The 12,850-nt window shown below is 39.0% G+C and overlaps 1 long non-coding RNA gene across 1 annotated transcript in view; it reads right to left on the bottom strand.

Moving 5' to 3' along the window:
- The window catches only part of LOC140712190 (uncharacterized), a 162,715-nt gene that overhangs the window by 136,314 nt on the left and 13,551 nt on the right, over positions 1 to 12,850 (bottom strand). The window lies entirely within an intron of this gene.

Genomic DNA, 12,850 nt, shown 5'->3' with positions numbered 1-12,850 from the left:
ATCATCACAGTAGCCTCCTCTCATTGATACCTACTGTGTGCCAGGCACTGGGGGGCCCACTTCATGCAGAGTACGACATTCAGTTTTCATGACCCCCAAGAGGGAGATGGTATTACTTTCCCCACATTACATGTTGGTAAAACTGAGGCTTAGGTTATTTAGCTTCCCTGAGATTACAGAGTACATCAAGGGAAAATTTGGGTTAAGACGCTAGGGCCATCTAATGTCTGAGCATGAGCAAAAACTATTATGGTGTGCAACCATAGAACCTGGGCAGCCACCACACCCCCAAGTTACAATATGCACACCCATTCTTTCTTTTTGTAAAAAAATATAGTCTTTATTTTAAAATCATTCTTTCCGTGTTCCCAACAGCAAACCAAAGTCATTTACATGAGTGTCCCCCAACACTCATGAGTGTTTGCTGTACAAGGTGTAAGTCAAAGAGGTGTGAACTTTAAGTAAGACACCTGAACTTCTCACATATGGAATTGGGTTCACCTACCTCATAGAGATCTTCTCCACTTTAAATACTGGAGAAAACTCCAGCAGATTGTCCTGTAATCGCTATTGACAGCTTTAGGGATATGTATGTGTTTGGAGACTTTGAAGATGTATTAATTCCTGGAAAACTCAAGCAATTCTTATTTGACTTACATTCTGGAAAACTGCACAGAGAATTCCATTATGGACCTGACCCAACAGATATCACCCCAGGAGAGCAAGCCCAAGATATAACAAGCTGTCCACCTGAGAGCTCCTTCCAGAAATTAACACCCTGTGAATATAGGCATACTATATTCAGGGATAGAGATGAGCTTTAAAAACCTGAAAACCAGTTTGTAAGCCTTTCAACAGCAGCATCTACCTACATGGTGTAAATAGTAAAGCTATATTTTCATAATTCTATGTGTATTTTTGTTTTGAATAAACTGAAAGAAGTTTTGGGTTTTTTAGAAAAATACTGTATAATAAAACCATTGTGTAAACTAAACACTTAAATGCAAATTATTATTGTTATTGTTATATAAGACAATCCTGGAAAAGCATGAATATGCTATAAAATATTGTGTGATGAAAAACAAACACTTAGGTGAGGAAATGCTCCCCAAAACCTTACAGGTCCCGGTTTTTTCCCTCATGACCACTTATATATTTACTTATCTCTGTTAACTTTTTCTTGAGAGTTCCGTGTGCACCGTCTGTCTTCTGAGCCTCTGGGATTGTGTGTAATCTGGCGGGAAAGTGGATTTCAGTAGACAATCAGCAATGTGACTTTGTGGTTTTTGGTTGAAAGACTCTTCTAGATGGGTGGAATATTAATGTTCTGCTAATGAAACACTGCTAATTGGCTAGCAGGGAATTAGACTTGTCTTATTTTTCATCAAGTCTTGAATCCTCTGGCTGTTCATATTGAACTCTTTAGTGTGGAATAGGTTACTGTGTTAAAATAAACACACGCTTATTATCTGAGGTGTTTTTAGCCTGGCAATTTGAGATAAAAGTTTGTCACTTTAAAAGTTCAAAAACTCTTTAGGTCCTGGGAAGGATTTGTAGATCATATCCTAAAAAGGTGAAACAGAAACTATTTGTTAAATGTCATTATTAACAAAACAATTATAATGAACATTTTGATCTACTGAACAAAAGGTACGCTGGTTTGCCTCAAAAATAAAATAACTGAACACTGTTAGGAAAAACCGTGAAGTTGAGAAATCACAGCCCATCCCCTCTCATATCTCCAAACCTTTCCAGGTCCCTGTGCATAAAAACAAATAAGATGTGGAAGTTTGCTCTTAAACAGAACAAACCTTCATTCCTTAATCTATTTCTGAAGTCATATTTATGGCAGAAGGGATAGCTGAACCCTGGTGAAGAGTGGTGCCTTTCTGGGCTTCTTAGTTTTCAGTCTTCCCTTGGGAATTGGTTTCCAAAAGAAGTGCCTGCCTTGTTTCCCAGCTTTCTTCAGCTAGATGTATGTGTGTGAGATGTTGTATGTAGTATTACTCGTACCTCAGTCTCTAGTCAAATTCAGCAAAGTTCCCATAGAGATTATTGACTGAGAAGAGACTGTGGATGGAGTCATCTAGTCTTCCACAAATCTTGCTGTGCTCCTATTGCTGTAGGCCTGGTGGCCTAAACCAAGCCCAGTATCACCATCATCAGTTTTCCGAGCTTTCAGCCAGTGGGACATTGTCATCAACATTGCACTGACTGCCTGTAATACTGCGGTAGCCTCTAACTGTGCTCCCTGATTCCGTTTTCCACTAAGTAGCCAGGGTGTTTCTTCAAAAATATAAACTCAATCATGTAAAATGGTGCAGCAGCTATGGAAAATGATATGGCATTTCCTCAAACATTAAAAACGAAATTACCATGCAGTCTAACAATTTCACTTTTGGGTATTTACTCCAAAGAATTGAAAGCAGGGTATCAGAGAGAGATTTGTATACCTGTGTTCATAGCGGCATTATTCACAATAGCCAAAAAATGGACATAAACCAAGGGTGCAACAATGAATGAATGAATGGAAAAACAAAAAGTGGTACTTTGGCTCTTTGAATCAGTGAGTTATTCATTCGTGGAATCAACCAACCATGGATTGAATATATTTTGGGAAAAAAATGTGTTCATATTGAATAGGTAAAGACTTTTTTTCTTGTCATTATTCCTTAAACAATATGACGTAACAACTATTTACGTACCACTTACATTGTATTAAGAATTATAAATATTCTAGAGATCATTAAAAACATATGGGAAGATGTATGTAGGTGATATGCAAATACTATGTCACTTTATATCAGGGACTTGAGCATCCTTGGATTTTAGTATTTAACAGGGTTTCTGGAATCAATCTCTCACGGATACTGAGAAACAACTGTATATTTATACAATGGAATATTATTCAACCTTAAAAAGGAAAGAAATTCTGGCATATGCTACAATGTGGATAAGCCTTGAAGACATTATACTAAGTGAAATAAGCCAGTCACCAAAGGACAAAGACTGTATGATTCCACTTCTGTGAGGTTCCTAGAGTTGTCCAATGAGTAGAAACAGAAAGGAGAATGGTGGGTTCCAGAAGTTGTGAAAAGCAGGCACACAGGGATTGTTTAATGAGCACAGTTTCAGATTTGCAAGATGGAAAGAGCTCTGTGGCAGGATGATAGTGATAGCAGGACAACAGGAATGCATTTAATGCCACTGAACTGTGCACTTAAAAATTGTTAAGATGGAAGATTGTGTGTATCTCTTACTGCAAACAAATAAACCTGTTAAATTTGCTTCCCTGCACCCAATCCTCTAGGGATTCCCATCACACTGAGAATAAAGGTCAACAAGGCTGTGGCCTGGCTTAGATTCCCTGATGACCAATGTCCTCTCTTTACCTTACTTATGGCTCTTTCTTGAAGTGTCCCTGAGCCTGTACCACTTTGGGCCTGTGCACCTGCCTGGAACTGTTTGCTACACTCACCTGACTTACTCACTCAGTTCCTGTAAGCCTCCACTTCAATGTTACCATCAAGAGGACTTTTTGGGTCACTTTACTAAAACATCACCCTTGGTCCCTCTATTCTCTTAAAACTTTTTTTTTTTTAAATTTTAATTTTAAGTTCCGGAGTACATAGGCAGGATATGCAGGTTTGTTACATAGGTGAACGTGTGCCATGGTGGTTTGCCACACTTATCAACCCATCACCGAGGTATTAAGCCCCGTATACATTTACTATTTTTTTCTTAATGCTGTCCCTCTATTCTCTTAACCTAGGCTTTTTTTTTTCTCTTGCATTATACTTATCACTCTCTGACACTATTTTGCATACGTATTTGTTTATCTACTTATTGTCTCTCTCTCCAACCAGAATGTTAGCTCAATGAGATCAAGGATTTTGTCTGTCTCATTTGTCACTGTATTTCCAGTGCCTAGTTCCAGTGAATATTTGTTGAATGAATGGTGCATGAATGAATGAATAAACGAAACGCATGAACCAGCACTCCAAGGGGAGTGCAGCAATCACTTGTATTGGAGGGTCTAAGGCAGAGGGCAGATTAACTAAGTGTCCAGGCAGCTGTAGAAGTGAATGCTGGCTGTGGTCCCTTGTATAACAGTCCCACCCCCTCCATCTCCCTCAGCTTAAGGCCACCCTGGGTGTTTGGGGAGGCTGAGGTGTAGGACTATTATCACCTTCTCTTGTTCCCGGCATTGCCTGACACTCTCCAGTTTACACTTTCCCTTTTCCTTTCCCCATCTGGATCTCTGCCTCTCAACCTGTGTTTCAAAGAATTAAAATCTGAGCCTGCCATTTACACATTTTTGACAAACCCAAGTCCAGTTGCTTAAAGATGATTGGATGCAATTATCACCACTTCTAGCAGAGGTGCTCGTCACTTTGTTGAATTTTGTTTGAGAAAAGGAGGAAAATGCATAGCCATTGTTTACACTTTTAGGCTTCAGTATTTGAGAAAACGTTTGCCTCTTCTTCTGTCTTGTAGCTTTGAGGACCAAGCATGTTTTTAATTCAGACCTTCACCTTGGCTTTGACCCTTCACCTCTTCCTTTTAGGCCCAAGTGACTCTTCCTTTGCAGCTGGACTGTTTTTTTTTTTAATAATATTTAAGACTCCAGAGCAATCACCACTATCACCTAGAGTAATCTGCCCGCATGCACTCCAGAACAGCTGTGATGACCTGTCAATTTCCCAAGGGTCACTTTAACTTTGTTTTGGTTGTGACGTGGGATCAGGGCCTGGGAGTCCTCATTTGGATCCAGGCTGATATCCAGTCCAGATACATTTGCACTTGGAAAGCCAATCACGCACATATGGCTGATGGGAATATTTTTTTCTTTTTGTTCTCAGATGCTTTTGTTTTACCCATTAAAGCCAGAGTCTAGGCTGGAATGCGTTTCTCAGGGTCTTACTAAAATGCAATCAAGTGAGTTATTGGATGTATAAACTGGAAATTCATAAAATTCTGTTTTTAAACTTGAAGATTATCAGGACGTATTTTTGGCCAAACTGGGATGGTTTCTTAGAGGAAAAGATGTTTAAGGTGAGACTAGAAAAAGAACAGGATTTATATGAGCAAGGTCGAGAGGAGTAAAAACAGAGCAGGCTTGGGAATTTGCAGGCAATTCAGCAGAGGCGGGGGCAGGTTTTGTGGGGAGTTGAGAGGCAAATGAGGTCATAAGACACTAATGATCCATGTTAAGGATTCACAATCATATTCTGAAGGCAATAGGAAACAACTGAAGTATTCAAAGCTAAAGAGAAACATGATTATGATTATTATTTTTAAAATATTTTATTTTAAGTTCTGGGATACATGTGCAGAACGTGCAGGTTTGTTACATAGGTAAACGTGTGCCATGGTGGTTTGCTGCGCCTATCAACCCATCACCTAGGTATTAAGCCCCACATGCATTAGCTATTTATCCTGATGCTCTCCCTCCGCTCACCCCACTGACAGGTCCTGGTGTGTGTTGTTCCACTCCCTGTGTTCATGTGTTCTCATTGTTCACCTCCCACTTACGAGTAAGAATATGTTTTGTTTGGTTTTCTGTTCCTGTGTTAGTTTGCGAGGATTATGGCTTCCAGCTTCATCCGTGTCCTTGCAAAGAACGCACTCTCGTTACTTTTTACGGCTGCATAGTATTCCATGGTGTATATGTACCACATTTTCTTTATCCAGTCTATCATTGATGGGCATTTGGGTTGATTCCATGTTCCATGTCTTTGTTATTGTGAATAGTGCTGCAGTGAACACACATGTACATGCATCTTTATAATAGAATGATTTATATTCCTCTGGGTATATACCCAGCAATAGGATTGCTAGGTCGAATGGTATTTCTGGTTCTAGATCCTTGGGGAGTCGCCACACTGTCTATAATGGTTGAACTAATTAACACTCCCACCAACAGTGTAAAAGCATTCCTATCTCTACACAGCCTCACCAGCATCTATTGTTTCCTGACTTTTTAATAATTGCCGTTCTGACTGTCGTGAGATAGTATCTCATTGTGGTTTTGATTTGCATTTCTCTAATGATCAGTGATGTTGAACTTTTTTTTCTATGTTTGTTGGCCACATATATGTCTTCTTTTGAGAAGTGTCTGTTAATGTCCTTTGCCCACTTTTTGATGGGGTTGTTGATTATTTTTATATAGTTATTTAGTTATAAAATATCACACTTGCTGTACAGTGGACTCTGTGTAATGTATAGATTAGAGGGGGAATTTAAAGATGAATAGGAGGTGGTAATAGTAAATTAAAGGCAAATGTGGATGTGGCCTGAACAAGTGTATGAAAAATGCAGTGGAAAAATGTGGATAGATTTTTAAAATAGACTTTTAAAAAACCAATTTGTTTTGAGAAATGTCTGTTCATATCCTTTGCCCACTTTTTGATGGGGTTGTTTGTTTTTTTCTTGTAAATTTGTTTGAGTTCTTTGTAGGTTCTAGATATTAGCCCTTTGTCAGATGAGTAGATTGCAAAAATTTTCTCCCATTCTGTAGGTTGCCTGTTCACTCTGATGGTAGTTTCTTTTGCTGTGCAGAAGCTCTTTAGTTTAATGAGATCCCATTGGTCAATTTTGGCTTTTGCTGCTGTTGCTTTTGGTGTTTTAGACATGAAGTCTTTGCCCATGCCTATGTCCTGAATGGTACTACCTAGGTTTTCCTCTAGGATTTTTATGGTATTAGGTCTAACATTTAAGTCTCTAATCCATCTTGAATTAATTTTCGTATAAGGAGTAAGGAAAGGATCCAGTTTCAGCTTTCTACTTATGGCTAGCTAGTTTTCCCAGCACCATTTATTAAATAGGGAATCCTTTCCCCATTTCTTGTTTCTCTCAGGTTTGTCAAAGATGAGATGGCTGTAGATGTGTGGTATTATTTCTGAGGACTCTGTTCTGTTCCATTGTTAGAATGGCGATCATTAAAAAGTCAGGAAACAACAGGTGCTGGAGAGGATGTGGAGAAATAGGAACACTTTTACACTGTTGGTGGGATTGTAAACTAGTTCAACCATTATGGAAAACAGTATGGCGATTCCTCAAGGATCTAGAACTAGATGTACCATATGACCCAGCCATCCCATTACTGGGTATATACCCAAAGGATTATACATTATGCTGCTATAAAGACACATGCACACGTATGTTTATTGCAGCACTATTCACAATAGCAAAGACTTGGAATCAACCCAAATGTCCATCAGTGACAGATTGGATTAAGAAAATGTGGCACATATACACCATGGAATACTATGCAGCCATAAAAAAGGATGAGTTTGTGTCCTTTGTAGGGACATGGATGCAGCTGGAAACCATCATTCTTAGCAAACTATCACAAGAACAGAAAACCAAACACCGCATGTTCTCACTCATAGGTGGGAACTGAACAATGAGATCACTTGGATTCGGGAAGGGGAACATCACACACTGGGGCCTATCATGGGGAGCGGGGAGGGGGGAGGGATTGCATTGGGAGTTATACCTGATGTAAATGACGAGTTGATGGGTGCAGCACACCAACATGGCACAAGTATACATATGTAACAAACCTGCACGTTATGCACATGTACCCTACAACTTAAAGTATAATAATAATAAATAAATTTAAAAAAATAAAATAAAATGTAACTCCAAAAATAAAAAATAAAAAATAAAATAAAATATATATCAATGTATGCCAAAAAAAAAAAAAAAAAAAAACCAATTTGTTATTTTCTGAGTAGGCTTTATTTTTTAAGGCAGTTTCAAGTTTGCAGAAAAATTGTACAGAGTCCCATAGACCTTCACCCCATATCAGGTACACGGAGTTTCCCCTGTTATCAACATCTTGCATTAGTGCAGTACGTTTGTTATAACTGATGAACCACTGTTGATACATTATTATTGCCTGAAGTCCATAGTTTGCATTAAGGTTTGCTATCTGTGTTGTGGAATTATCTGGGTTTTGACATATACATAATGTCATGCGTTTACCATTATAGTATTATACACAATAGTTTTACTGCCCTAAAAATCTCCTGTGCTCCACCTATTTTTTCCCTTCCTCTTACCCCTGAAACCAATGCTCTTTTTAGTGTTTTACCTTTCCAGAATGTAATAGGGTTAGAATCTACAGTACTAGAATCTATAAAACCTTATCTAGAATCTATAGATATCTAGAATCTATAGAACCTTTTCAGATGGCTTCTTTCACTAGGTGATATGTACTTAATGTAACTCTAAGTCTTTTGGTGGCTTGATAGCTCAATTTTTAAAATAGATTTTATTTTATTATTTTTTTAAAGCAGTTTTAAGTTCACAACAAAAGTAAGCAGAAAGTACAGAGATTTCCCATATTCCCTTGGCTCTTTTTTTAAACACTTAATAATATTTCATTATATGAATATATCACAGTTTATCCATTTACCTATTGAAGGACATTTTGCTTGCTTTCAATTTTTAGTGATTATGAATGATATTGCTATAAACACGCCTATGAAAGTTTTTGTTTGTATATAAATCTTTAGCTCATTTGGGTAAAGGGTATGATTGCCAGATCATATAATACACCTATGTTTAGCCTTGTAAGAAACTAGCAACCTGTGTTCCAAAGTGGCTGTACCACTTTGCATTCCCACCAGCAATGAATGAGAGTTTCTATTCCCCTAGATCTTTGTGAGCAGTTTGGTGTTTTCAGTGTTTTGGATTGTGACCATTTCAAGAGGTGTGTAGTGGTATTTCACTGTTGCTATAATTTGCAAAATGACATATACTGTTGTGCATGTTTTCATATGCTTGTTTGCCATCTGTATATCTTGGTATTATTCATCAGATTGTATATAATATTTAAAGACTTGGAAGTAGATGGAATTTCCTCAGAAATATATATGTAAATTAAAAGAAGAGAAATTCTAGAAAAGAAATTAGAGTACTCTCATTTAAGAGATGAGCAGGCGGGGCACAGTGGCTCACGCCTGTAATCCCAGCCCTTTGGGAGGCTGAATTGGGTGGATCACTTGAGGCCAGGAGTTTGAGACCAGCCTGGCCAACATGGTGAAACCCCCCGTCTCTACCAAAAATATAAAAATTAGCCGGGTGTGGGGCACGCACATGTAATCTCAGCTATTCCAGAGGCTGAGGCACGAGAATTGCTGGAACCTGGGAGATGGAAGTTGCAGTGAGCCAAGATCGCTCCTGCTGCACTCCAGCCTGGGCGATAGAGTGAGGCTCTGTCTAAAAAAAAAAAAAAAAAAAGAAAAGAAAAAAAGAAGACTTCAGCAAAGAATAGGAGTCGGCTGTAACACAGATGCAGCAGCTTGTACAATATCATGGAAGTCCAGGGAAGGGAGTTTTTGAGGAGGGAGGCCAACTGAGTCAAGTACTACCAGCAGGTCAAGAAAGAAAAGGACAAAACTGTGCATCCTGTATTCAGCAATAAGGTGATTAGTGACTTTCAAAGTAGTTTCGATAGATGGGATTTGGTGGTGGTGGTGGTGGTGGTAGGAGCAGTCAACTGAAAAGGGACTATTAACTTAGAAAGCATAGAAAGTAAGAGTAGCAACTGTTTCAAGAAATTTGTTGCTGAAGCAGAAGAGAAAAATGAGTCTTGTGGGACAGAAGACACATACTCAAGGTTGATGAGGGAGAATCGTACAAGTGTAAATATTGATGGGAGATGTTAAAGACCCAGTCATGAGACTAGAGGACCGTCATTTTATACTTGGGGGAGAACAAATATCACCCCTGAAAGTGGCTTTTAGTGCCAAGAAAATTGTTAAGATGATGAAATCCAAATGAACCAGAAAAGAAGGCAGGAGGACCCTGGCAAAGGGAGGTGAACCAAGGAACAGAGGTCTTGGCGAAGCCCAGCTTGGAAGGATAAGTCTTTGTGGTTACTGGGGAGAATATATGATGGAAATATTTCAGTTTCAATAGTTTTTTTTTTTTTTTTTTTTCACTCTTGTCACCCGGGCTGGAGTGCAATGGCACGATCTCTGCTCACTGCAACCTCCCCGTCCCGGGTTCATGCAATTCTCCTGCCTCAGCCTCCTGAGTAGCTGGGATTACAGGTGCCTGCCACCACACCCAGCTAATTTTTTGTGTTTTTAGTAGAGACGGTGTTTCACCATGTTGGCCAGGCTGGTCTTGGACTGCTGACATCAGGTGATCCACCCGCCTCGGCCTCCCAAAGTGCTGGGATTAGAGGCGTGAGCCACCACCCCCAGTCAGCAGTTTTAAGTGAAGCTAAATTATATAGGATGTAGTCATGTAGGAGTGGAATAATAAAGTATAGTTAAGGTGAAGGCTACTAGAGATGAAACTGATCAAGAAACATAGAAGCCAGGACCTTCTGGGTGCTGTCTCCTGTAGCTTTGCATCTCTAGCACAGAAGCAATAGAAAGTGCCAAATTATGCATAGATGGGTATTTTACTCTGAATGTGCATATAAATCAATGCATTACTTCTATAGAGGATGAGTCTGCATATTCAGTGTGACCTCTCATTACCGAATGACTGTGTCGCCTAAAGGAATCCAGAGCTCCAGAAATCTGATCACTTAGGTTTTCTTACTCTTCTTAAGGCAAGGGAAGCTTAGCTAAAGCTACTAATGACAGTAGCATTCTTTTCCTCTGTGTGAACAACTCAAAAATTTCTCTATAACAGTGTTTTTATAAGTAAGGTCTTCAGACTTCCTGCATAAAAATTACTTGGGAGTGATGGTTAAAAATGCATACTCCTGAGTATAACCCTAGACTTAACGAAAGTGGATAGAGTGGGGAGTTGGATTGTGTGCGGCTGGAATACATAGATATATATATAGAGAGAGAGAGAGCGTGAGAGAGAGAGAGAGAGAGAGAGACAGAGAGAGAGAGAGAGAGAGAGAGAGAGAGAGAGAGAGAGACTCACTCTGTTGCTTAGGCTGGAGTGCAGTGGCAAAATCTTGGCTCGCTGCAACCTCTGCCTCCCAGGTTTAAGCGATACTTATGCCTCAGCCACTGGAGTAGGTGGGATTACAGGTGTGCACCACCACACCTGGCTTTTTTTTTTTTTTTTGAGATGAAGTTTCACTTTTGTTGCCTGGACTGGAGCGCAATGGCATGATCTCAGCTCACTGCAACCTCTGCCTCCCAGGTTCAAGCGAGTCTCCTGTCTCAGCCTCCCAAGTAGCTGGGATTACAGGTGCCCACCACCATGCCTGGCTAATTTTTGTATTTTTAGTACAGACGAGGTTTTGCCATGTTGGCCAGGCTTGTCTTGAACTCTTGGCCTCAAGGGATCCACCTGCCTCGGCCTCCCAAAGTGCTTGATTACAGGCAGGAGCCACTGTGTCCGGCTAGGAATCTGTATTTTTAACCAGTTCTTCAAAAGATTCTTGTGCACATGCCAAACACAGACACATACATGTGTCTATATGTATGTGTGCTTTCTATGTGTGAGGAGCATATAAGTGGATGTTGCTTACGCATGGGATTCATGCAGAGCTCTCCATTCTCTGAAATATGCTCACTCTATGCTTCCCTAAAGCACACTCTCATTCCACCAACTCTGGTTTTCTTTCTTACCTAAATGCTAATATAGATAGCACAGAGAACGGTAAAGTGACTTCCTGCATATTACTCTGAGGGATACAGAATATTCTCCAGGATGTTAGCAATATATTTGTACAGATTTTACCTTTGAATTGCTATTTGATTCCATGATACCTACCTCTCCAGTGAGGTCATAATCTATGAACTCCAAGAGTAAATATCTTCGCTGATTTTGTTTTTTCTTAAAGGAAAGAGTGTATGAGTCAAGGGTGAGTTGGCAGAGAAGAATTTAAAGCTTCCAAATGTCAAAAAAAGGACAACACTGCAGCTTGCTTTAAGAAGAAACCAAATGTTCTAATTAACATTTTTATCTTTGACATTTCCTGACTGCCTTTATGTGTCCCTTGGGTGATTATTATAGTTTAAAAAATAAAAATTCAATATTCATTCTTACCCCTACTTTTATAGTTCAGTTAATCCCATGTAGTTCATCTGTTTTGTTGATCTACATTACTAATGCCACTTATGGAAGGCAATCAAGGGTGCTTATAAACATTTTTGTCTGGTTAGTTTAATGCTGCAATCATCTGAGATAAAAAGTACTGGTTTTTTTACTCCAATGGCAAAGTACTCAATAAAATTCTTCCTTGGGGTTAATGTGTTTTCTTATTTCAGTCTTTCATCCTCTCTTCCTGTCTATTTCCAAATAGTATCACATTTATTCCTGTGCTTCATTTCCTATTCAGCATGTGGATGTGGCCATTGATATCTATTATAACTTGTTTGAAACTTCTTGAGTTCTTTCTGCCCCTGCCCTTTTAAATAGGATTCATGGAAAACCCCAGAAAGATGATATTATAGCAAGTTAACTTCTTGTAACTCGTTTGGACTTTACAGAGCAAGTAGTATAATAATAAATGAAAAAGGAAGTACAATAACTACAGTGGCAAGAATGCATATTTTATTTCATGTAATTCTCATGGAAATTTTTGTAGTTGGGATTATGATTTTTATTTTTATAGAAAGAAAATAGGTGAGACTCCAAGAGGTAAAGAACCCAAGTTCTCCTTTTTCACCAAGTATCTCCCCAACCACTTATATTTTTAGAATCTATATCTTTTCTAGCTCCTTTCTCTTGTTCTATAAACATGTTAAAAATGTCAGATCCTAAAAACACAAATTTTCCTTTTACTATAATCCGATATCACTTCTTTTCTTCACAGACAGCCAAGTTCTTAAAGGAACAGTCTACATTTTTTGTTCCTGCTTCTTCAATTCTCCTAATTCATGGTCAACCTATAGCAATGCAGCTTTAACCCATC

Source organism: Chlorocebus sabaeus, chromosome 8 (genome assembly GCF_047675955.1).
Source record: "Chlorocebus sabaeus isolate Y175 chromosome 8, mChlSab1.0.hap1, whole genome shotgun sequence".
Lineage (NCBI taxonomy): Eukaryota > Metazoa > Chordata > Mammalia > Primates > Cercopithecidae > Chlorocebus > Chlorocebus sabaeus.
The sequence above is the reverse complement of the archived record's forward strand: the minus strand, read 5'-3'. Positions and strand labels throughout refer to the sequence as shown.